Here is a 24,514-nt window from a genome sequence, read left to right on the forward strand (position 1 = left end):
GGATTTTTAATCCATGTTGTTATGCACTCTTCCAAGTGAGAAACACAAAAAGTGGTTTGGGACATAATCCATAGGGGAATGGCTGGTAGTTAAGCAGCCATTTGACATTCAAAGGAATAGAATTGGGCTTTCAGCCTGTTCAGCCTACCCTGCTATTCAATGTGATCACAGCTGATCAAACATTTCAATACCTTTCACCCACCCAATCGCCATAATCATATGTGCCATTGATAATCAGAAATCTAACAATCTCTACCTTAAACATACTCAACAATGGAGCTTCTACAGCCCGCTGTAGTACAGAATTTCCAAATGTTCACAACCCACTGTGTAAAAAAAATCCTCTCTTCTCAAACCTAAGTGGCATTCACCTCACTTTTTGTATTGTGCACCCTCATTCTAGACTCCCCAAGTAGGGGAAACATTTTCCCTGTATCTACTCTGTTTATCAGTGAGATCACCTCTTTGCACTTCCCAACTTCTTGCCATTTAAAAAATACTCTGCACATCTGTTCCTTCTACCAAAATGGATAAGCACATATTTTACCAGATCTACCATGTTCTTGACCATGTACTAAACCTGTCCAAATCCTCTGAAAAACAACTTTGCATAGAGTGGTAGAGCTGTACAGCATAGAAACAGATGCTTTAGTCCAACTTGTCCAAGCTGACCAGATCCTAAATAAATCTAGTTTCAGAACTTGCCAGCATTTGGCCCATATCCCTCTAATGCTTTCCTGTTCATATACCCATCCAGGTGTCTTTTAATGATGTAACTGTACCAGCCTCCACCACTTCCTATGGCAGTTCATTCCATACATGCACCACTCTCTATCTGAAAACATTGCCCCTTAGGTCCCTTTTAAATCTTTCTCCTACCACTTTAAACCAGTGCCCTCTAGTTTCGGACTCCCCCACCTGAGGAAAAAGACCTTGTCTATTTACCCTATCCATGCTTCTCATGATTTTCTAAACCTTTCTAAGATCACCTCTCAGCCTCTGACTCTCCAGGGCATAAAGCCTCAAAGCACAAACCATCCAACCTGTAAATTTTTTCCGAACCCTTTCAATTTCACGACATCTTTCCTGTAACAGGAAGACCAGAATTTAACACAGTATTCCAACAGTGGCCTAACCAATGTCCCGTAAGCTGCAGCGTGACCTCCCAACTCCTGATCAATGCATTGATCAATAAAGGCAAACGTACCGAATGTCATATTCCTCACAACACATGTTCCTGCTTAGCTTTGCATCATCCATATATTTGGAAATATTACATTTGGTCCCCACCTCCAAATCAATGTAAACAGCTGGGGCCTGAGTGCTGATACTTACGGTACCCCACTAATCACAGTCTGGAGAAAGTCAGGACTGCAGATGCCAGGGATCAGAGTCAAGAGTGTGGTGTTGGAAAAGTACAGCAGGTCAGGCAGCATCCGAGGAGCAGGAGAATCGACGTTTCGGGTGTAAGCCCTTAATCACAGCCTGTCATATGTGAATGATCCATTTATTGTGTTTTCTGACGACTAGACGTTAATCATTTCTATGCTTTGCCTCCTATCCAATGTGCGTTCATTTCTCTAGCCAGCCTCCTGTACTGGATTTTATCAAAAGTCTCTGAAAAACGAGGTGCACTACATCCATCAACCCTTATCAATTTTGTTAATAACGTCTTCAAAAAAATTTCCAATAAATTCATCAAGCATGATTTCCATTCCCATGCTATGCCCATCATTTTCATCCAAGAACCTAATTATTATATCCTTTATAATCGATTTTAACATTTTGCTTGCTACTAACATAAGGTCAACAAACCTGCAGTTCTGTTGACCCTCTCACTCCCTCCTTAGATAGTGGGTGACGTTTGTTGCCTTCCAACCATTCCAGAATCAATAAAAATTTGGAAGATAGTCAACAAAGCATCGACTATCTCTATAGCCACACCACTCAATGCTCTGGGATATAAAACATCAAGGCCTGGGGATTGATCAGCTTTCAGACCCATCTATTTCTTCCAGTCCAACCTTCTTACTTAAACTAGTTCCTTTTAAATCCTCATTCTTTCTAGCCACTTGGTTTTCTGCTTCTGTGAGATTTGTTTTGCATCGACCAGCAGGGAAACATAAGGTAGGGCTAGCGTGCATGTTGGAGCATAGGGGCACAGGAGTTTAGCAAATGTTCGGCATCCTGTATGCCAGCAAGCGGCTGCCTCAATGATTGTTGCCATGGACAGCAAGGACCAGCAGAACTATGTCTGCCCGATATGTGTGGGCATCTTCACTCCATTGTTTGAGCTCTGGATGCATTGGGTATGAGAGAGGGAGGGCTGAAGCCCCTTGACATTCCTCCAGGCCTCGTATCCCCTCAAAGACAGTGGTTATTGCACACCAACAAGGAGGAGCAGAGAAAGTCAGGCATCCAGAAATTGTCACCCCAGGACATTCCAGGGGTGGCCTCCTACTCTGCTTCTCCTCTGGCAGAGGTCCCATTATCTTCATCAGTCAGACCAAAAAAGGCTCTACCAGTATCTGAGCAGGATGCTCCCAGCAGATTAGAATATGTTAGACCCTGGACCACCAGATGACATCCATCAAAGTCATCTGAAACAAGCTGGCCTAGCACTCGGCAGGCTTGCTTAGCTATAGGTATTGGGCAGCACCGAAACATTGTGGCAGGAGTCGAAAGGTCAAAGAGCCTTGAAATCACTTTGGCCACATGGGCGTCAGTGTAATGTAGGACAAAGCACTTTGCTTAACCATTCTATCTGCTAGGAATTCTATTGTTTCAGCTTTTATTCTAACCCATGGGCACTGATCACAGTGGGTGACTCTGGCATCGTGTGCCATTGGTTCAGAGTACTACAAGGCTGCTTGACTCTGCTGCCCTCTAGGGGCAACACAACCTCAGGGAAGTCCTACTTTGAGCTTCTGAGAGTCTGGGGAGATGCTGAGCATTATTAACCTCTCCAATGTTCTGCAATGAACAGACTCTCCTTATACACTGATGTTTGAGGAAAGCATAGACAGACCCCAAGTATTCCTGTGAAACTCCCTCCTGATGTTCTGACGAAGGGTCACTCGACCCGAATCATTAACTCTGATTTGTCTCAGATGCTGCCAGACCTGCTAAGCTTTTCCAGCCATTTGATTTTGTTTCTGATTTACAGCATCTGCAGTTATTTCAGTTTTTTAATCTCCCTACTGATGTTGTGGCCAGAAATGGTGCAATGATAAAAAAACTCACTTTCATTGAATGTCAAAAATAAGCATTAAGTTGAAGCAATAGCAATCAATCATTCCCATAGGGCAGGGATATCTCTGTGTTATTATTGGCTATAACTCTGCGTGTCCTTATACGTCCATTGAAAGTAATTCAGTGGCTATTTGGTTCTCTCGGATCTGTCTCCTGTGCTTCATTACTGTGCTTGCTTCCTTAGCATTTCCACTAGAAACCCCACCTCTGAGGAGACATGGCTTGTCTATCTCAATCTCTGGGAAGTTGTCACCCATTGTTCAGCTGGGTTTGTGGAGCTCACAACAAACTGCTACTGTCCTGACATGAGTGATCCTTCTGAATGGCCCAGGCAATGGAAGCTCCTGTTCAGCAGGCTAAGATGTCTCTTGAGGCAGGATGGTCAGCATTATATTGATGATTGGCAACAGTTTTAGGGCCATTAATCATGTCTTCCAGGGATTTGGAGCAAATCAAGACTGCAGATGCTGGAGATCGGAGTCAAAATGTGTGGTGCTGGAACAGCTGGAAAAGCACAGCTACCTGACTAGCTGTGCTTTTCCAGCACCACACTTTTTGACTCTTTCAGGGATTTCACTTGTCACCCATGAGCCAGCCTTGGAGATGATGCAGGAAATGAGCATTTGAAGAACGTGAGAGTCCCGACATTAAAAGTCAGGATAGCTCCTGGATAGTGGAAATTGCTGTGTGTGGAGTTCAACAGTGAGGGAATGAAATCTATTCCTGTTCAGGAATTTGGCTGGATGGTGCTGGGGAGCATCACATGTGCATAGTCAATTCCTGTTTGTACATGAGGGAAAACAGCAATCTCTGTAAAACCATCAGCTCTCTGGCACCATTGTGAATTGAATAGCCCGAAGTACTTTCCAGAAGAGGCCATCTATAAGCTCATGAATATACTTGTGAGGGATTCTGGATGTAGGTTTGCTCGCTGAGCTGGAAAGTTCATTTTCAGAGGTTTCGTCACCATACGAGGTAACATCATCAGTGAGCCTTCTTTTGAAGCACTGGTGGTATGGTTCGCTTTCTATTTATGTGTTTGGGTTTCCTTGGGTTGGTGATGTCATTTCCTGTGGTGACATAATTTTCTGTTCTTTTTTTCTCGGCGGGGGGGGATGGTAAATGGGATCCAAGTCAATGTGTTTGTTGATAGAGTTCCGGTTGGAATGCCATGCTTCTAGAAATTCTTGTGCATGTCTCTGTTTGGCTTGTCCTAAGATGGATGTGTTGTCCCAGTTGAAATGGTGTCCCTCCTCAACTGTATGTAAGGATACTAGTGAGAATAGGTCATGTCTTTTTGTGGCTAGTTGATGTTCATGTATCTTGGTGGCTAGCTTTCTGCCTGTTTGTCCAACGTAATGTTTGTTACAGTTCTCGCAAGCTTTTTTGTTTTACTTGTTGTCTGTGTAGGGTCTTTCAAGTTCATTAGCTGCTGTTTTAGTGTAGGGGTTAATTTGGAGCTGCTGCACACGTTCCCAGTTGCACCTTGAAAGGAGTCAATGATGGCAGCTCAATGTCATTGATTTTCACTGGCACAGACAGTGTAGCCAAGCATGTGGCTGTAGATCTAACTGCAGGAGGAGGCACACAGGTGATGTGATGTTGTCTTTAGACTATCTCAAGAGTTCATTCATTCACCTGCATGGGGCTGGGATGCCTTGGGTAGACCCTCTTATGGTACACAGCCCGATTCTGTTGCTGACCTTGGAGTCCCCTCCACCATTCAGGTACTGCTCACTCTTCCACAGTTGGAGCTTCTGCACTATCAGAATGTCATTGGGCCAGGCCTCATCTTCTCCTCCCCCTCAGGTGCAGGAAGAAAAATACAGTTCCATTTTGTTAAAACTTGCCCTCACCATCTTAGCCTTTGGGCTGTTATGAAGCTGCTGCAGGTGACATGGAGCTCACTTTGGTTCTTGGTTCCCTTCATGATCCCTGTCCTGCAACTTTGCAATCAGCAGCTTCCTCCCCATAGCTTGAGATTGAGGGGTTGAGGGGTGATAGATATAGGACAGATGTTAGAGGTGGTTTCTTTACTCAGACTGTAGTAAGGGTGTAGAACATCCTGCCTGCAATAGTAGTAGACTCAACAACTTTAAGGGAATTTAAATAGTCATTGGATGAACATTTGCATGATAATGGAATAGTGTAAGTTAGATGGGCTTCAGGTTGGTTTCACAGGTTGGTTCAACATCAAGGGCCAAAGGGTCTGTACTGCACTGTAATGTTCTATGTTCCACATATCCTTCAGATTCAGATATCCAGGGAGCAATGAAGGATACTGCATGGCTTCACAGAGAACTGTACTCAGAACCCACCCTCCCTCCAACGTTCTACATTGTGTGGTAATCTTCAGCTCTGAGATTTGATACATTACTTGACCTGGTTTGGATGTCAATGATACAAAGTATAGAATATGGTAGACATTATGCTGTTTTGAGCACTTCACACCAACATAGACAATCTAATAGAGTGCATGGACAGTGGTGTTTTGGGGTTTCTTCACTCTGGACGAGTTTTACTGGAACGTGTGCAACCAGATCTGAGGCTCATCCCATTTCTACTGCACTTTCTCAACAAGAGACTCTATTCACCAGAATTCTGAGAAAAATGCTACATATAAATTTTTCCTTTGATTCTGTCCCTCTCTAACATACAGACATTCTCCCCATACCAATTGCTTTCCTTTGTTTCCCTCCAGTCTCCCCCAGTCACTGTGGCTCCCTTTACCATTTCCCCTCACTTTCCTGATCTTTCCTCTGAGCATTCACCCACTCAGCCACGGCCTTACATAGCCTCTTATCCAATTCACCCACTCAGCCACCCTCACCAGCAGCACTCTTCATAATCCCATTCAGTTCCCTACTCTGAATATTCTCCTCCAGCCCTCCCTGGTCCTCTTTGTCCCTACCACTGTTAATCTCTCCTCTGCTTCCCAGTTGCCTGCTCCCAATCCCAGAATCATTCTGCCACCTTAACTGACCATACCCTTTAAGTTACATTTCCTGACCATAACTACCAACTTACTCAACTTTACCTTCAGTTCATTCATATATCACTTCTTCTCTTGGCCTCTATAAGTGTTCCTGCTGTGAGCTAGTTTCCCTGTATTAAGCTTTGTCCAGGGAGCCTATATTCTTAGATGATAACCCAAACCCCCATAGAAGGGGCAACACCCATTCTGAATCAGTCTATGAATGACGACACCTCAGTAAGAAGCATAAAGCCGTTTACTTACCAGAGCATGCAGGACAAAGTCCACCTCAACAGCTACATGCATAGTCGAGTTGGTAAAGAAATATTTTTACCCACATATTACTCATAAGATTCTGACTGTGACCTGACATAACTCCATCGAGGCTGGTATCCTGTCACCAAGTCACTGTTTATTTATATGTGCATAGTACATGACATTGACCAAGCTTGGAGCCATCTCTCAGAGCAAACATCCCGCACCTCCGCCCTCAGACCCCACCCCTCCAACCGTAACAAGGACAGAACGCCCCTGGTGCTCACCTTCCACCCTACAGACCTTTGCATCAACCAAATCATCCACCAACATTTCCGCCACCTCCAAAAAGACCCCACCACCAGGGATATATTTCCCTCCCCACCCCTTTCCATCTTCCGCAAAGACCGTTCCCTCCGTGACTACCTGGTCAGGTCCACACCCCCCTACGACCCACCCTCCCATTCTGGCACTTTCCCCTGCCACCGCAGGAACTGTAAAACCTGTGCCCACACCTCCTCCCTCACCTCTATCCAAGGCCCTAAAGGAGGCTTCCACATCCATCAAAGTTTCACCTGCACATCCACCAATATCATTTATTGTATCCGTTGCTCCCGATGTGGTCTCCTCTACATTGGGGAGACTGGGCGCCTCCTAGCAGAGCGCTTTAGGGAACATCTCCGAGACACCCGCACCAATCAACCAAACCGCCCCGTGGCCCAACATTTCAACTCCCCCTCCCACTCTGCCGAGGACATGGAGGTCCTGGGCCTCCTTCACCGCCGCTCCCTCACCACCAGATGCCTGGAGGAAGAACGCCTCATCTTCCGCCTCGGAACACCTCAACCCCAGGGCATCAATGTGGACTTCAAAAGCTTCCTCATTTCCCCTTCCCCCACCTCATCCTAGTTTCAAACTTCCAGCTCAGTTACTGTCTCCTTGACTTGTCCGACCTGCCTATCTTCTTTTCCACCTATCCACTCCACCCTCTCCTCTTTGACCTATCACCTTCATCTCCTCCCCCACTCACCCATTGTACTCTATGCTACTCTCTCCCCACCCCCACCCTCCTCTTGCTTATCTCTCCATGCTGCAGGCTCACTGCCTTTATTCCTGATGAAGGGCTTTTGCCCGAAACATTGATTTCGCTGTTCGTTGGATGCTGCCTGAACTGCTGTGCTCTTCCAGCACCACTAATCCAGTATTTGATTTTCAGCATCTGCAGTCATTGTTTTTACCTTAATGAACATTCATGACCAGCTTTCAGAACATCACTGTCAGGAAGGTGAAACTGTATGAAAATTTATTTTAAAATAATACCAAAACTTTATGGCAATATCCGGAATCAGAATTTACTGCACAATCAAATTATCCCTCCCGTCATTCTATGGCAAGTAACTGCCTGCCCTCCATCAACAAAAATGAGGAAATCAACAGTTGCAGGCAGTCCAGTGAAGGTTCAGAGTTCTATACAAGCTGCGCGCTTTATTAACCATGTAACATACCCTACCATCTTCAATAACGTAAGCACATATCCCCAGAATGGGATATCCCCAAGTTGCATATAACTTGTTGCACACAATTTGGACCAAGCAGTGTTTATATTTTGCATGGATTGCTACCCATGTTAAGAACCACCTCCCAACTTTTCCCCTTTCCATTATTCTTTTGTTTCTTAGTTTCCTCATGCATGACTGAATTCTCCCTACAAAATGCCAATGTTATCTTCTTCATCCATGCCAATGCCTCAGCAAAGACCCATCATAATGTGACGGTCGCCATTTTGACCTGACAGTTACAGCCATGAGCGAGATTTTAATTTTCATAATGTTGAAAACAGGCCCTCTTGAGGGCCCCTCAAGATGGTCTCCTTTCTGCCTTCACAGTGTGGACTCTCTGATTGGGCCCTTGCTTCCCTGATCCACCCTCCATCCTTAATTGGACAAGACTCAAGGGGATGGCTTCTTAATTAACCAGTTCCAGAAAGATTGCAAACAACGTCTCACCAGGGCCACTTCCTTATCCCCAAGTCAGAAGGTGTGTAACACATGTCCATTGACCTCCTCTCTCCTCAGTATCCAAGGGCCCAAACTTACCTTCCAGGTGAAGCAGCACTTTACACAATCTGAAGCCAATGTTAGGATCATGACCCAATCAGGAAAAGCAGCCCTCTGTGTGAGGAATGTATTCCTAAATTCCTTGTTGGATCTACATACTTATATTCACACACTCAGCTTGCTTTGGATTCACACTTAAACCAAAACACTATCAAACCTCTTCACAACTTTGAAGACTTCTATAAGGGCTTCTTTTAGTGTTCTCACCAGAATTCCTTGAGAAAAAGGAATTTTGTACATTTTGTCTGCACATCATTTTGCTTCAATGTTCATTTGTAGCATTAACAACAGAGTGACACATAGCTCCATTAGCTGCCATTTCCACCACCTCCAGTGAGATGCCACCACCAGCTACATATTCCTCTCCCCTTTCTTGTCAGCCTTCCGCAGGAACTCTTCCTTGGTCGACTCATCCTTCGCTTTCAATACCTTTCCACAGCCTCATGGCACCTTCCACTGAAACCGGAGAAGGTGTAACACCTGCCCCATTTACTTCCTCCCTCCTCAGTGTCCAAGGGCCCAAACATACCTTCCATGCAAAGCACCACTTTACCTGCACTTCACACAATCTCGTCTACTGTATTCACTGTTCACAATGTCGTCTCCTCTACATTGGGAAAATGAAGTGTAGACTGCGTTCTGTCTGCAAAAAAGACCCTGAACTTCCAGTTGCCTGCCACTTCAATATACCATCATGTTCCCTGACCAACATTCCTGTCTCAGGCTTGCTACAGTGCTCCAGGGAAGCTCAGCGCAAGCTGGAAGAACAGCATCTCATTTTCCACTTCAGGACCATGCAGCCCTCTGGACTCAATATTGAGTTCAATAACTTTAGGGCTGGAGCTCTCCCATGTCCTTAACCACACACACACACACACACACACACACCAGGCCTTGTTATCATGTACTGAAAATGTGTTACTGGAAAAGCGCAGCAGGTCAGGCAGCATCCAAGGAACAGGAGAATTGACGTTTCGGGCATAAGCCCTTCTTCAGGAATGAGGAAAGTGTGTCCTGCAGGCTAAGATAAAAGGTAGGGAGGAGGGACTTGGGGGAGGGGCGTTGGAAATGCGATAGGGGGAAGGAGGTCAAGGTGAGGGTGAAAGGCCGGAATGGGGTGGGGGCGGAGAGGTCAGGAAGAAGATTGCAGGTTAGGAAGGCGATGCTGAGTTCGAGGGATTTGACTGAGACAAGGTGGGAGGAGGGGAAATGAGAAAACTGGAGAAATCTGAGTTCATCCCTTGTGGGTGGAGGGTTCCTAGGCGGAAGATGAGACGCTCTTCCTCCAACTGTCGTGTTGCTATGGTCTGGTGATGGAGGAGTCCAAGGACCTGCATGTCCTTGGTGGAGTGGGAGGGGGAGTTGAAGTGTTGGGCTACGGGGTGGTTGGGCTGGTTGGTCCGGGTGTCCCAGAGGTGTTCCCTGAAACGTTCCGCAAGTAGGCGGCCTGTCTCCCCAATATAGAGGAGGCCACATTGGGTGCAGTGGATGCAATAGATGATGTGTGTGGAGGTGCAGGTGAATTTGTGCCGGATATGGAAGTATCCCTTGGGGCCTTGGAGGGAAGTAAGGGGGGAGGTGTGGACGCAAGTTTTGCATTTCTTGCGGTTGCAGGGGAAGGTGCTGGGAGTGGAAGTTGGGTTGGTGGGGGGTGTGGACCTGACGAGGGAGTCGCGGAGGGAGTGGTCTTTTCGAAATGCTGATAGGGGAGGGGAGGGAAATACATCCCTGTGGTGGGGTCCGTTTGGAGGTGGCGGAAATGATGGCGGATGATACGCTGTACGTGGAGGTTGGTGGGGTAGTAGGTGAGGACCAGTGTGTTTCTGTCCTGGTGGCGGTTGGAGGGGTGGGGCTCAAGGGCGGAGGAGCGGGAAGTGGAAGAGATGTGGTGGAGGCCATCGTCAACCACGTCTGGGGGGAAATTGCGGTCCTTGAAGAAGGAGGCCATCTGGGTTGTACGGTTTTGGAACTGGTCCTCCTGGGAGCAGATGCGGCGGAGACGAAGGAATTGGGAATATGGGATGGCGTTTTTACAGGGGGCGGGATGGGAGGAGGTGTAGTCTAGGTAGCTGTGGGAGTCAAAATCAACAAGGTAAAAACAATGACTGCAGATGCTGAAAATCAAATACTGGATTAGTGGTGCTGGAAGAGCACAGCAGTTCAGGAGTCGGTCGGTTTATAATAAATGTCCGTGTTATCATGTAGTCTGATGTTACACACAACTCATTGTTAGCCAATAGTCCCCATTAATAGCTATTCATCCTCCAGCCAGATCGTTATCCACTCCTTTGTCTGTCCAACTGTTCCTCTCACTCTTTGAGCTTTAATGCCACCTATCATTTACTCCTTATTCCTTCCCCTCACCCAACTTTCTGCCATATGAACCAACATTTCCCTAGCTACCATCAATTTTGAGGAAGGGTCACTCAACTCAAAACGTTAACTCTGATTTCTCTCCTCAGGTGCTGCGAGACCTGTGCAGCTTTTCCAGCAATTTCTGTTTTTGTTTCTGATTTACAGCATCTGCAGTTCTTTCGGTTTTTACAGAGTAATGCATGTGTGGTCTAATCAAAGCTTGCAGGAAATTCCTGCTTGTCCTATTTTATTTTCTTACTTTTGCATTTAACTCATTAAAAATTAATTCTTTATGCCCTTATCACTCTGTCTTTGGTGATCTTTATGTAACCCTATGTTAAATTTCCCTGTTGTTATTTCTCATTTTCTAAGCTTCTGCACAATCGCTGACATTTTCTTTTTGCTACAGCAATTGACATTTCACTGGACGATGTTCACTTACAATTCACTGGCCATTCCAAAGTTATGGAGCAAACACAGTGGAGGAAGCCAATTAAAACTTGATCTTGAAATCAAACTCTCCACGGATTCCCTATTTCTTTTTGCAATAATCAAGCTGTCATTTCAGATCATTTCTTTGTGTTATGGCTTGAAAGAACTGAATAATATGGGAGATAAAAACAATGACTGCAGATGCTGGAAACCAGATTCTGGATTAGTGGTGCTGGAAGAGCACAGCAGTTCAGGCAGCATCCGAGGAGCAGTAAAATCGACGTTTCGGGCAAATTGCCTGAAATGTCGATTTTACTGCTCCTCGGATGTTGCCTGAATAATATGGGAGTCTCTTATCATTTTACTCTGTTCATAAAAATATGGTACTGCATCATAATTATAATTGCATAGCCCAAGAATGCAGACATTAGCTCAGCCTGCAATTCTATTCTTTAGACATTGAGGTCTTGTCTAAACATTCAGCCCTCTCTACAATATTGACAATGCTGTAACAGGAATGTGGCTACAGTCTAAAAGGACACTTAACCAAGCACTAAATACACAGGTCCATCATGTGAACCCAATTCAAATGATCACAAATCTATTTTAGCTAAATATTGATGGGGGTCAAGTGCATTAGTCAACTGAACTACTGGGTTGCGTGCAGTTACAAAGCCTTGAGTTAATTCGTTGCTGTCAGAGATAGATGTGTTATCCCATGAACGTTCAGTATAATGGGACAAAATATCTCTAGCTTCTGTTTCTGCTAAAGGTGTCAAATGTTTTTTTTAAGCTAGTTTAAAGTTGTTACTAAAGCAGACCACTAAAGCAAAAATTTGTTCGGAAAATGTAGAGAGACAGCCTTGTGGTGCAGTTGGGAACTTTACTGCTTCAGTAGTTGAAACTTTGGGTTCAAGTTCCAGATCAGAAATTGATCGCACAAAAGGAACATTCAAAGCATGGCCAAACAGATTGATCATCAACCTGTCAGTCCTTCCAAGAGGCTGATGGCAGGCAGTAACAGTGAGAGACTCCTGGTCAATCACCATGCGTGTGGCACTACCCAAGCACTTTCTTAATTCACTCATGGGATGTGGGTATTGCTGGCATTTACTACCCAGATGCTCTTCAGAAGATCATGGTGGGCTACGTTCCTGAACTGCTGAACTCTATTTTGTACAGGCACATGCAAGGGGCTGTGAGAGACGGAGTTCCAGGATTTTGACCCAGAAGGAATGGCAATATATTTCCGAGAGAGGATGGTCAATGGCTTGGAGGGGAACTTATGATGCTGATGTTCCCATGTATCTGCTGCCCTTATTATTCTGTAAGTCCATAATAAGACCATAAGGAATAGAAACAGGAGTAGGCCATTAGGACCCAGACCCTGCTCCAATGATCCTGATTCAATAGAATCATGGCTGATTCAACATTCCTTGCATTCATTTTCCTACATTTTCTCCATAACCCTTGATTTCAAATGGAAGTGGTCATGTGTTTGAAAAGTACTATTAAAGTACTTTGGTGAAGTTCTGCAGTGGACCTTGTAGATAGTACACACTGCTGCTACTGAGTGTTGGTGGTGGAGGGAACGGATATTTGTAGACGGTATGCCATAAAAAGGGCTTCTTCGACCTGGATGGTCTCCAGCTTCTTGAATGTTGTTGGAGCTGCACGTATTCAGTGAAAATTGGGAGTATTCCAAGCCACTCCTGGCTTGTAGATGGTGGACAGGCTTTGGAAGTCAGGAGGTGCAGGATTCCTAGCCACTAAACCTGCTTTTTCAGTCACAGAAATTAAATGGCTTTTTTGGTTTCTGCTCAATGGTCAGTTGCAGGAAGTAGGTAGGGTGGGCCTCAGTGATCGTTATGTGATTGAACGTCAAAGGGAAATGTTACATATTGGAGATGATCGTTGCTTGGTACATATGGGGTTCCAGGGTAATTGTGGGGACTCCCAGAACAACACCTCCACAACCCAACTGTATATTATTGTGCTGCCACCTCTTGTGAGTGTATCTTGCTGGGATAACAAAACAACACAGGGAATGGTGAAAGTGGGAATTTGACTAAAAGGTATGCTTTCAAGTAGGCCTACGTCAGGCTGTTGCTTATCTAGTCTGTGAGACAGCTTTCCCAATTTTAGCATTAGTCTCCAGATATTGGCAAGGGTGTCCTTGCAGGGGTTAATAGGAACAAGTCTGTGGCTGTTGTTTCCTGTTCCCTGGTCAATGTCAGGTGATTCACCCAGTTGCACTTTTAACTTATACAACTGAATGGAGTGCCTGGCCATTTCAGGGGACAGTAAAATGTCATGCCTATGGCCTGGAGTCACATGTAAGCCAGACCAGGTAAGGGTACTCATTTTCCCTCACTTAAAGGTATTACTGAATGAACTAGATTTTTATGACAATCAGCAGTGCTCACATGGTCATCATTAGATTTTTAATTCCAGATTTTTTTTTAACCTCAAATCCTTCTGCCATGCTGGGATTCAAACCATGATCCCCGTAACTTTACCATGATCCCCAGCAACATTACCTCCCCAGTGAACAGTGCCAAGATCAATTGGCTACTAAAGCAAATATCGCTTTATCTGCCTTATGCATCTCCAGTCACAAGGAAACATATAACTGTTCTCTCAAAAACCATCACATAGGAGATAATCCACACTTGCTTTATCAACTGAGGAGTCACTTTAACTAACTGAGAATATTTCAGCTATGCTGTGTCACTGGTAAGATTTTGCAGGTAACAGCAGGAAACGGCAAAGAGACCAGACTGTGACTTTCCACCGATTAGTTTCAATGACTTCACATTTGTGGTTTTGCAATAAGTCCCTTGCTTTTTTGAAGGTTTGACAAGGCATGTGAAATTTTAGAATATATTACTTCTGGTATCTTAAAAGAGCTCCTCAGTGTTCTGATCGCCACTACAATTATGTGTGCACATTCTGAGCCAGAACTCAATTTATTTTGTCGACGCAAATAAATCTTAACATGACAAAAGAGATGAAGATTAAGAATAGCAAAGTAAGTAATTTTCCATAAGATGAATTTTATGAACAATTGTGTGATCCTATGTTCTAACTGAGAGATCTGAAGATTCAGGTTTGCACTGTGATTGTTATTTTTGCTGCATTTTAACAGCAAGGTAAGAGCTGCAATATTCTGTGTGCATCAAACACATAACATACAAGAACTGTACAAGAAGCAAATCACATTCAGGCACTGACTGTGCCCGATTGATAACTGCTTTACACTAATCCACTGCTGGGGCACCATGATGGGTAAATCAAGTGGTGCTGGTGCCATTGAGGTAAACGTCATCCTGCCAAACATGGGAGCATTTAAAAAAAGAGCAAGAATAGACCATCTAAACCTTCAAACTTGCTCCGCCATTCCATGTGATCATGGTTGATCCTCCAACTCAGTAGCAATGCTTTCTCTAACTTTCTTACCTGCTGTTTGAGCTTCCAAGGTCTGTGCACAGATCTTCTGGAACTGGAAGTCAGTACCATGATTAGTCAGCTTGGAACCTCAGTCGCTGTGTGCAGCTTAGAGGGAACTTTGCTCAGTAACCTGCTCCCATTTTCTCCCTACATCATTTGATCCCTTTAGCCCTATTGTATCTAACTCCTTCTTGAAAACACTTATTCCTCAACTGCTTTCTGTGACTGAGAATTACATGGTCTCACCACTGTCTTGGTGAAGAAATTTCTAAATGATAACTCCAATGAATGTGACCATTTAATAGAATTGAGTGCTAAAGTGGACAGACAGTTAGTTCAAGTATATGCAATATATATGACTAGCATTGTTACAGAGTAACTTAATTTTAGCAGTGGACTGTTGCTGGATGGTGTCTTCAAAGTTCAAGGTAACTGCAGGGAAAACAAATGTGTGATTTTTATGTATGGAGCTAAAATGAAACCTGTGCTGTGCTATTCTTTAGTCACCTAGATAGCTTCTTTCAGTAAAATGCAGTTAGATTGATCTGTTTCCTTGATTTCAGCTGGTGAGGTTATTATATTTGTCTCAGTGTAGCTCATTTTGGACAAGTAAAAATTGACTTTACCTTGTGACTTATGCTGGAAAACAGGATATAAGTTGTGTCAGCTGCAATAATCTCCAGAGGCAAATACTCCCTCAAGATGTTCTGAATAGGAGATGCATTTGATTCATCAAAAATGACATCGAGGGTCTGCTGTATCCTTAATCCATGCCCCCAGGAAGAATCAATGTCCTTAGGAACAGGCAACAGGCATAAACTACTTCCAACATAATTATTTGGCTTGGTATGGCCATATTCCATCAAATATGTAGGGGATTAACTCAAATTCTTGGTGCCTCTGGATAGAGAGACAGAATCCATAGTGTGGTAGCTGGCCATTTGGCCCAGCCAGTCCATTCCTACCATCTGAAGAGCATCCCACCCAATCACTGTAAACCTGCATTTCCCATGGCCTGCATATCTTTGGGACTGTGGGAGGAAACTGGAACACCCAGAGGAAACCGGCACCAGGCACCAGGGAGAATTTGCCAACTCCATACAGATACCTGAGGGTGGAATTGAACTTGGGTCCCTGGCACTGTGAGGCAGCAGTGCTAATCACTTTGCCACTAACATTTTGAACATCCTGTGTATATTATACTCTAGCATTGCACTCTGTGTTTGCAATGCTACTATTTTACTGTGCAGATTTACAGTGGAACAGCACATCATGCTCAGGCCTTAATCTCTGTGCAACATGCATTAATTCCTCGTCCAAGATATTTCATTTTCTCCTGACAATTTGGCAGTGCGCACCAGAAAACATTAAGAAAATCTGACATTTCGACAGATACTAAACTTTCAGACATGAAACAGATCTATTGAGTAGTCTGTTTCCTCGAAGGGAAAAGGAGCAGGATATTATTGTGGCAGAATGCTGTGTGAATGATGAATCTTGCTTTCAGGCTTTCAAAGAAATGAAGTTTACGTGGTAGGTTTCTTCAACTTGTTTTCTGCAAAATTCCGTAATTAATCCTGACAAACCTGTTATAGCATCTTATGAAGCCCCAAAGGAATACATCAGCTGCTTTCTTATAATGAAGCCCAATTATAAATTGAAGTTTATTGAATCAAAGGTTCCTTGCATATTTTTGGATAGAGAGGCATAAAAGGACGAGGGTAACAAAATATGTTAAGTGATTACATTGAAAATTAAAACTGGTTTGTTTAGTACTAGACAGTAACTATGTAAAGTATAATCACCTCATTGATACTGAGTCTGTCATATAAGCCATTAGGCTCCACTGGTCTACATAGATAGGGAATGATTACAGGCCGAGCCAGTGACACTGTAATCCCATGAAAGAAGAGAAAAAATAGTCTCCTCCCACTCATATTCATTTGACCCATTTAGTATCTCCTTATAATAAAAGCAATATACTGTGGATGATGGAAATCTGAAACAATACAGAAATTCTGAAGAAATGCAGCAGAGTGATGAGTCTGAAGAATTGGACTCAGAATGTTCATTTTGATCCTCTCGCCACAGATGCCTCCTGGTGAGTTACTTCAAATGCTTGTGCTGATTACCATTAAATATATTCCTGCTTTAAGACTCAAATACTTCTTGGTGTCACACATTCCACATCCTTACCATTCAGGGTATCTTTACTGGATGTGATGATGCATATGTTATCCCTCGTGGCAAAATAAATCAGGAGGTGGACACTTTGGTACTGAAAGGTCCAACAGATCACTGACGTGTACAGGCATTTCCATCTTTGGACTAATATTAAGCTATTTATTTACAAAGAGCAGAGTGTCTCCCTCAACATGCCATCTTTCATGTGGCCTGAGTTAAGATCGACTCTGAGACCTTTCTATCCTCAGGTCACATAGAGTCATAGAGATGTACAGCACGGAAACAGACTCTTCGGTCCAACCTGTCCATGCCAACCAGATATCCCAACCCAATCTAGTCCCACCTGCCAGCATCTGGCCCATATTCCTCCAAACTCTTCCTATTCATATACACATCCAAATGCCTCTTAAATGTTGCAATTGTACCAGCCTCCACCACATCCTCTGGCAGCTCATTCCATACACGTGCCACTCTCTGTGTGAAAAAGTTGCCCTTTAGGTCTCTTTTATATCTTTCCCTTCTCACCCTCTATGCCCTCTAGTTCTGGACTCCCCGACCCCAGGGAAAAGACTTTGCCTATTTATCCTATCCATGCCCCTCATAATTTTGTAAACCTCTATAAGGTCACCCCTCAGCCTCCGACGCTCCAGTGAAAACAGCCCCAGCCTGTTCAGCCTCTCCCTGTAGCTCAGATCCTCCAACCCTGGCAACATCCTTGTAAATCTTTTCTGAACCCTTTCAAGTTTCACAACATCTTTCTGATAGGAAGGAGACCAGAATTGCACACAATATTCCAACAGTGGCCTAACCAATGTCCTGTACAGCCGCAACATGACCTCCCAACTCCTGTACTCAATACTCTGACCAATAAAGGAAAGCATACCAAACGCCTTCTTCACTATCCTATCTACCTGCGATTCCACTTTCAAGGAGGTATGAATCTGCACTCCAAGGTGTCTTTGTTCAACAACACTCCCTAGGACCTTACCATTAAGTGTATAAGTCCTGCAAAGATTTGCTTTCCCAAAATGCAGCACCTCGCATTTATCTGAATTAAACTCCATCTGCCACTTCTCAGCCCACTGGCCCATCTGGTCCAGATACTGTTGTAATCTGAGGTAACCCTCTTCGCTGTCCACTACACCTCCAATGTTTATGATAAAGTGATAGATTGTGAGTAAATCTCTTAAAGGTAGATTGACTTACTGACTGTGAGAGCTTACATCACAAATTCTTTATCAGATTTATTAGTGATTGTCCCTTGCTTTGGTTTCCAATAATTGGGGATATTTTAACCATGTCAGCCCTTTGTAAAATTAAACCAAAGACTTGCCCACTCTGTCAGGTTGATATACAAATTCCCATTGGATAAAGACGAACGGAAGTGCTCATTGGATCTCAGAAGCTAAGCAGACTTGGGCCTGGTTAGTACTGCACTTGGATGGGAGACTGACAGGGAATAACAGGTGTGGTAGGCTAATGGGGCCCTCTTGTGGTAGTGTCCAGATCCATGGACCCAGAGGCCTGGATTCAAGTCCTACCTCTGAACAGACTGGTTAGAAAAATAGGTTAAATAAAGAAAACAATGGAATTGGCTAATACTGTAATTTTGGCCCAGAGCAATGAAATCCTGTGCCGCATCTCAGTCTAAGATCTTGGATTGAAGTGCTGTCGTTGTGCTGTGTACTGTTTAGTTAGGTGCAATCAGATAGGTGGATGAATTACTCATTTAGTTTGATCACTGTTGGTTCAATCAGCCGAAGAGAGCCTCAGCTGAAGTTTGACCTTCAGCATCAGAAGTGGGGAATTGGGGAATCCTTACTTTCTTCTGTACTACAAAGAACTTCATGAGATTCTGAAAAATAAACAATGACAACATTCCACCAGGAAATATTAAGGAAACCATGTGAACTTTATAAACAGTGAATGGTGTTCTGACATGATCAATGGTACCATTGGTACTAATGATGCATGATCTATTTTTATATGTTTCACCAGGTTTTCCCCATTCCCCCTGCAAGGGTTGACTATCATTAGGTTGCTATTCCATAGCCACCAACTGATCTCCACCATCTCAATTGAGTAGTTATCTAGGTGTGAGCTTTATAGGTGAATGTTTGACCATACTGTGTTATACAGTTGTGTCTGATAGTGTAGAGCTCATTAGAATTAATGATGCACAAGGAAGCCATTTGGCCCATCATATCCACAGGCCCTAGAAAAGAGCTATCCAGCACTAATCCCACTTTCCAGCTCTTAGCCCATGAACCTGCAGGTTACAGTGTGACAAGTATTAAAGGGCGTCTTCTTTTATCACACTATCAGACAATGAGATCCAGACTTCCACCACTCTCTGGGTGAAACAATTCTCTTTAATTCCCCTCTCATCCTCCTGCCACTTAATTCTGAGGATCCTAATTATTAATTACTAAGCTAAGGAAAATAAATTGTTTTAACTCACTCTATCCAAATCGCTCGTAATTTTGTGTATCTTAACTTAAGCTTCTCTCAGCCTCCCCTGTACCAAAGATGATAACATCAGCCTGTTCAACATTCCTTCATTGCAACAATTCTCCCTGTCTGACAAAGGATTCATAAATCTACTCTGCACCTTTGGTCATTTCCTTTGGTTGACCAGAACTATACACAACACTTTATCTGGGAGCTAAATAATGTTTACACAGATCATGAAAAACCTTTCTCTGATGTGAGTACAATCATTAGATAATCAGGAACGGGAAGTCTGCATTCCCTTAATCTGTCAAGACCTTAACTGAACTTGAAAAATTCTGCCAGGGCTGTGAATATTCAAATTAATGCTTCAAGCTTAATCATGTGAATAAGGTTAAAGGAAAAGATTCAGTGTAGATTTATTTTTTAACTGCAGAACATTCCCATGACATTATGAAAAATTAGAAATAGTACCATTATGAAATTCTGTAATGATTACTAGAGGCAATTTCAAATGATATAAGAACATTGGTTATTATTAACAAGTGTAAACTGCAAACTGCAAGATGACACAGTTCTGAAATTTTCTGTTTATTCTTCACTGACAAGCTGCCCTCACTGATCTCATCTAAAGACATCAAGGTCCGTTTACTGCTGACGGCACCCAGTTTTACTCCACCGCACCCTCACTCAACCATTGCACTGACTGCATTGTCTGGCTCTGACTTGGATATGCTGCAATTTCTTCCAATGAAAGCAATTGTCTCTGACTGACTGCCCCTTTCCACCATCTCCTAGTCTTGTAACACCAAAATGGTTCTTTGCAACATTTTCCACTCTCCTCAGGCTGAACCAATCTGCGAGTATCCAATTTGAGCCTGTGCTAAACTGGGTTTCAAAACTTCCTATAACCTCCCATACAAAAAAGCCATTGTCCATCTCCACATGTCTCAGCCTGTGTGCTGTGGAACACTCAACTATGCTTTAGTTATTTTTAAGCTCAATGATTTTGATGCTCTCCTGAACATTTCCCATCCTCCACCTTCTATAGACTATTACTCATTTAAAATTCTAATGCCCATATCATAACCTGCAAAAATGTTTTACTTAGCATTAACTTTGTTATCAACTCTACACTGACATCTCATCTATGAACAATATGAATTTAACATTCTTATCTCTACATCACAGTGGCTCACCCCCATACTTCTAATCTTTCTTACAGCCTTATAAGAAAACTGCAGTCTTCCAATTTTGACCCCGTGTGCATCTTTCATATTCTCTATGACCAATACCATGCTTTCAGCGATCTTGACCTTAGACTGTAGAATTTCCTTCCTAAACCTCTCCAAATCATTCAATTCCTTCAAGGCCCTCCTTAAAATCTACCTCAATTATCAAGCGTGCATGAAGAAATTTTGATTTCAATAAATCAGATCAAATGACAAATTCTCTCTCGAACTTGCAGCCAAGTTACTAATAATAGATAATAATGGTTGCTGAGGTTGTAGTGATTGTAATGAGGTCAACCAGGTGGACTCATGGGATAGGAGTTCCCTGATTTGGGTTGTTAATCTTGTCCAATCAGGGAACCCTGGCTGACAGACAGAATCTGGATTGTCTTCCCCCTCCAACTCTATTTTGATTTAATCCCTGCCCTCTCCTTCACTGTTTGATCACACAGTATTGCCCTTTGATGTGAAGGGCACTGCTCGTCACTGGCCACTCGGGTGTTTCCTATCTTCCTGGTGGTGAAAGTTTGAATAAAGATTCGTGCACCTTGTGTCTTTCACTGTGTCTAACACCTGCACACACACAACATGGGTGCTGGGGAAAAAAATAAGCACTACCTCAGTTAGGCGGCAGTGTGGGGATTAAAAAAAAGAAAACAAAAATCCAGATTGTCAGGGACTTGTGGCGTTACCTCAATGCAAAGCAATGTCCTAAATGTTTGACACATTCATCAAGCATGTAGGAGGCCATTCTAAACTACACACAATTCTCTCTACAATGTGTTTTGCTTGATGCTAAATTCATCTTGCTGTCTGAAGAAAAATCACGTCAACTCGAAATGTTAACTCTATTTCTCTCTCCACAGGCACCACCAGAACTACCAGAAGGATATTGTGAAACTTGAAACAGCTCAGAAAAGAGTTACAATGATGTTGCCAGGGTTGGAGGATTTGACCAAATAGGGTGAGGATGAATAGGCGGGGGCTATTTTCCCTGGATTGTCGAAGGCTGAAGGGTGACCTCATAGAGGTTTATAAAATCATAAGGGGTACGGATAGGATAAATAGACAAGGTCTGGGGAGGAGGGGTCCGGAACTAGGGGGCATAGGTTTAGGGTGAGAGGGGAAAGATATAAAAGGGACCCAAGAGGCAACTTTTTCATAGAGAGGGTGGTGTGTGTATGTAAGTGCCAGAGGAAGTGGTGGGGGCTGGTACAATTACAGCATTTAAAAGGCTGGAAAAGCACAGCAGGTCAGGCAACATCAGAGGAGCAGGAGAGTCAATGTTTCGAGCATAAACCCTTCATCAGTTTGGAGAATGAGAAACTTCAGCTTTGCAGACAGGTTGCTCAAGCTGCAGTTGGTCTGTTGAAGGAATGTTGTGAAGGCATTTACAGAAGTATTCACAACCATCAGACGGCTGAAGACAGAGAATAGGGAGCTCCTGCTTTCTCTAACTGAAAGATGATCGATGAAATAACCAGGGGCAACACAAGGAAAAACTGTTTTATGCAACAAGTGGAGTAGCTTTCCAGAGTGCTTGGTTGTAGTAATTTCAGTTGTTGCTTTCGAAAGAAAACTGGATAATTCAATGCAGGTTTTGGTTTAGTTTTGTGTGTAATCCGGACTGACATTTCTTGTCTGTCAGAGAGCTAGCAGGGGAACCATAGAGCCACATGGCCTGCTTTGGTATCATAACCATTCAATGAACAAGCATGCTCATTAATATGGCCTGTCCCTAAAAATGGAGAAAGGGTGCAGAGACATTTGTGAAGATACCCTTAGCATAATGAGGTAGCTTGGTTAAGCATGTGCAGTTTGTCAAAAAAGCCAGCAATGGTCACTGGGTGATATATTTAAATAAGAGCTAACAAGTGTTCAATGGCACAACCATAAGACATAGGAGTGGAAGGAAGGCCATTCGGCCCATCAGAGTCCACTCTGCCATTCAATCATGGCTGATGGGCTTTTCAACTCCACTTACCCGCATTCTCTCCATAGTTCTTAATTCTTTGTGACATCAAGAATCTATCAATCTCTCCCTTGAAGAGATTTAGCGTCCTGGCCTCCACTGCACTCTGCGGCAATGAATTCCATAGGCCCACCACTCTCTGGCTGAAGAAATGTCTCCGCATTTCTGTTCTGAATTTACTCCCTCTAATTCTAAGGCTGTGTCCACGGGTCCTAGTCTCCTTGCCTAATGGAAACAATTTCCTAGCTTCCACCCTTTCCAAGCCATGTATTATCTTGTAAGTTTCTATTAGATCGCCCCTTAATCTTCTAAACTCCAATGAATACAATCCCAGGATCCTCAGCCGTTCCTCGTATGTTAGACTTACCATTTCAGGGATCATCTGTGTGAATCTCCGCTGGACACGCTCCAGTGCCAGTATGTCCTTCCTGAGGTGTGGGGACCAAAACTGGACACAGTACTGCAAATGGGGCCTAACCAGAGCTTTATAAAGTCTCAGTAGCACAACGATGCTTTTATATTCCAACCCTCTTGAGATAAATGACAACATTGCATTCACTTTCTTAATCACGGACTCAACCTGCATGTTTACCTTTACAGAATCCTCGACTAGCACTCCCAGATCCCTTTGTACTTTGGCTTTATGAATTTTCTCACCATTTAGAAAGTAGTCCATGCTTGTATTTTTTCCAAAGTGCAAGACCTCGCATTTGCTCACATTGAATTCCATCAGCCATTTCCTGGACCACTCTCCCAAACTATCTAGATCCTTCTGCAGCCTCCCCACTTCCTCAGTACTGCCTGTCCACTTAACTTCGTATCATCGGCAAACTTCACTAGAATGCCCCCAGTCCCTTCATCCAGATCATTAATATATAACGTGAACAGCTGTGGCCCCAACACTGAACCCTGCGGGACACCGCTCGTCACTGGCTGCCATTCTGAAAAAGAACCTTTTATCCCAACTCTCTGCCTTCTGTCAGACAGCCAATCCTCAATCCATACCAGTAGCTCACCTCGAACACCATGGGCCCTCACCTTGCTCAGCAGCCTCCCATGTGGCACCTTATCAAAGGTCTTTTGGAAGTCTAGATAGACCACATGCACTGGGTTTCCCTGGTCTAACCTACTTGTCACCTCTTCAAAGAAGTCTAACAGGTTTGTCAGGCACGACCTCCCCTTACTAAATCCATGTTGACTTGTTCTAATCCGACCCTGCTCTTCCAAGAATTTAGAAACCTCATCCTTAATGATGGATTTTAGAATTTTACCAACAACCGAGGTTAGGCTAATTGGCCTATAACTTTCCATCTTTTGTCTTGATCCTTTCTTGAACAAGGGGGTTACAACAGCGATCTTCCAATCAGCCGGGACTTTCCCTGACTCGTGACTTTTGAAAGATCTCAACCAACGCCTCCGCTATTTCCTCAGCCACCTCCCTCAGAACTCTAGGATGTAGCCCATCAGGGCCAGGAGATTTATCAATTTTAAGACCTTTTAGCTTTTCTAGCACTTTCTCTTTTGTAATGGCAACCATACTCAAGTCAACCCCCTGACTCCCTTTAATTGTTGGGATATTACTCATGTCTTCTACTGTGAAGACTGACACAAAGTACTTATTAAGTTCTCCAGCTATTTCCTTATTTCACATCACTAGGCTTCCAGCATCAGTTTGAAGTGGCCCAATGTCTACTTTTGCCTGTCGTTTGTTTCTTATGTATTGAAAGAAACTTTTACTATCATTTCTAATATTACTAGCTAGCCAATCTTCATTTTTGATCCTCTCCTTCCTTATTTCTCTCTTTGTTATCCTCTGTTTTTGTAGCCTTCCCAATCTTCT

General features: G+C 43.6%; 1 protein-coding gene across 2 annotated transcripts in view; it reads right to left on the reverse strand.

The window, feature by feature from the left end:
* Positions 1-24,514, reverse strand: part of slc26a6 (solute carrier family 26 member 6) — a 160,835-nt gene that overhangs the window by 127,609 nt on the left and 8,712 nt on the right. The window contains exon 1 of one of the 2 annotated variants that reach the window (XM_072581953.1): positions 1,336-1,471. The exons of the other annotated variant lie outside the window; for it this stretch is intronic. The gene's annotated coding sequence lies outside the window, so the exon portion shown is untranslated. Of the gene's footprint in view, positions 1-1,335; positions 1,472-24,514 lie in introns of those variants that run through there. 2 annotated transcript variants of the gene reach the window in all.

Source organism: Chiloscyllium punctatum, chromosome 12 (genome assembly GCF_047496795.1).
Source record: "Chiloscyllium punctatum isolate Juve2018m chromosome 12, sChiPun1.3, whole genome shotgun sequence".
NCBI lineage: Eukaryota > Metazoa > Chordata > Chondrichthyes > Orectolobiformes > Hemiscylliidae > Chiloscyllium > Chiloscyllium punctatum.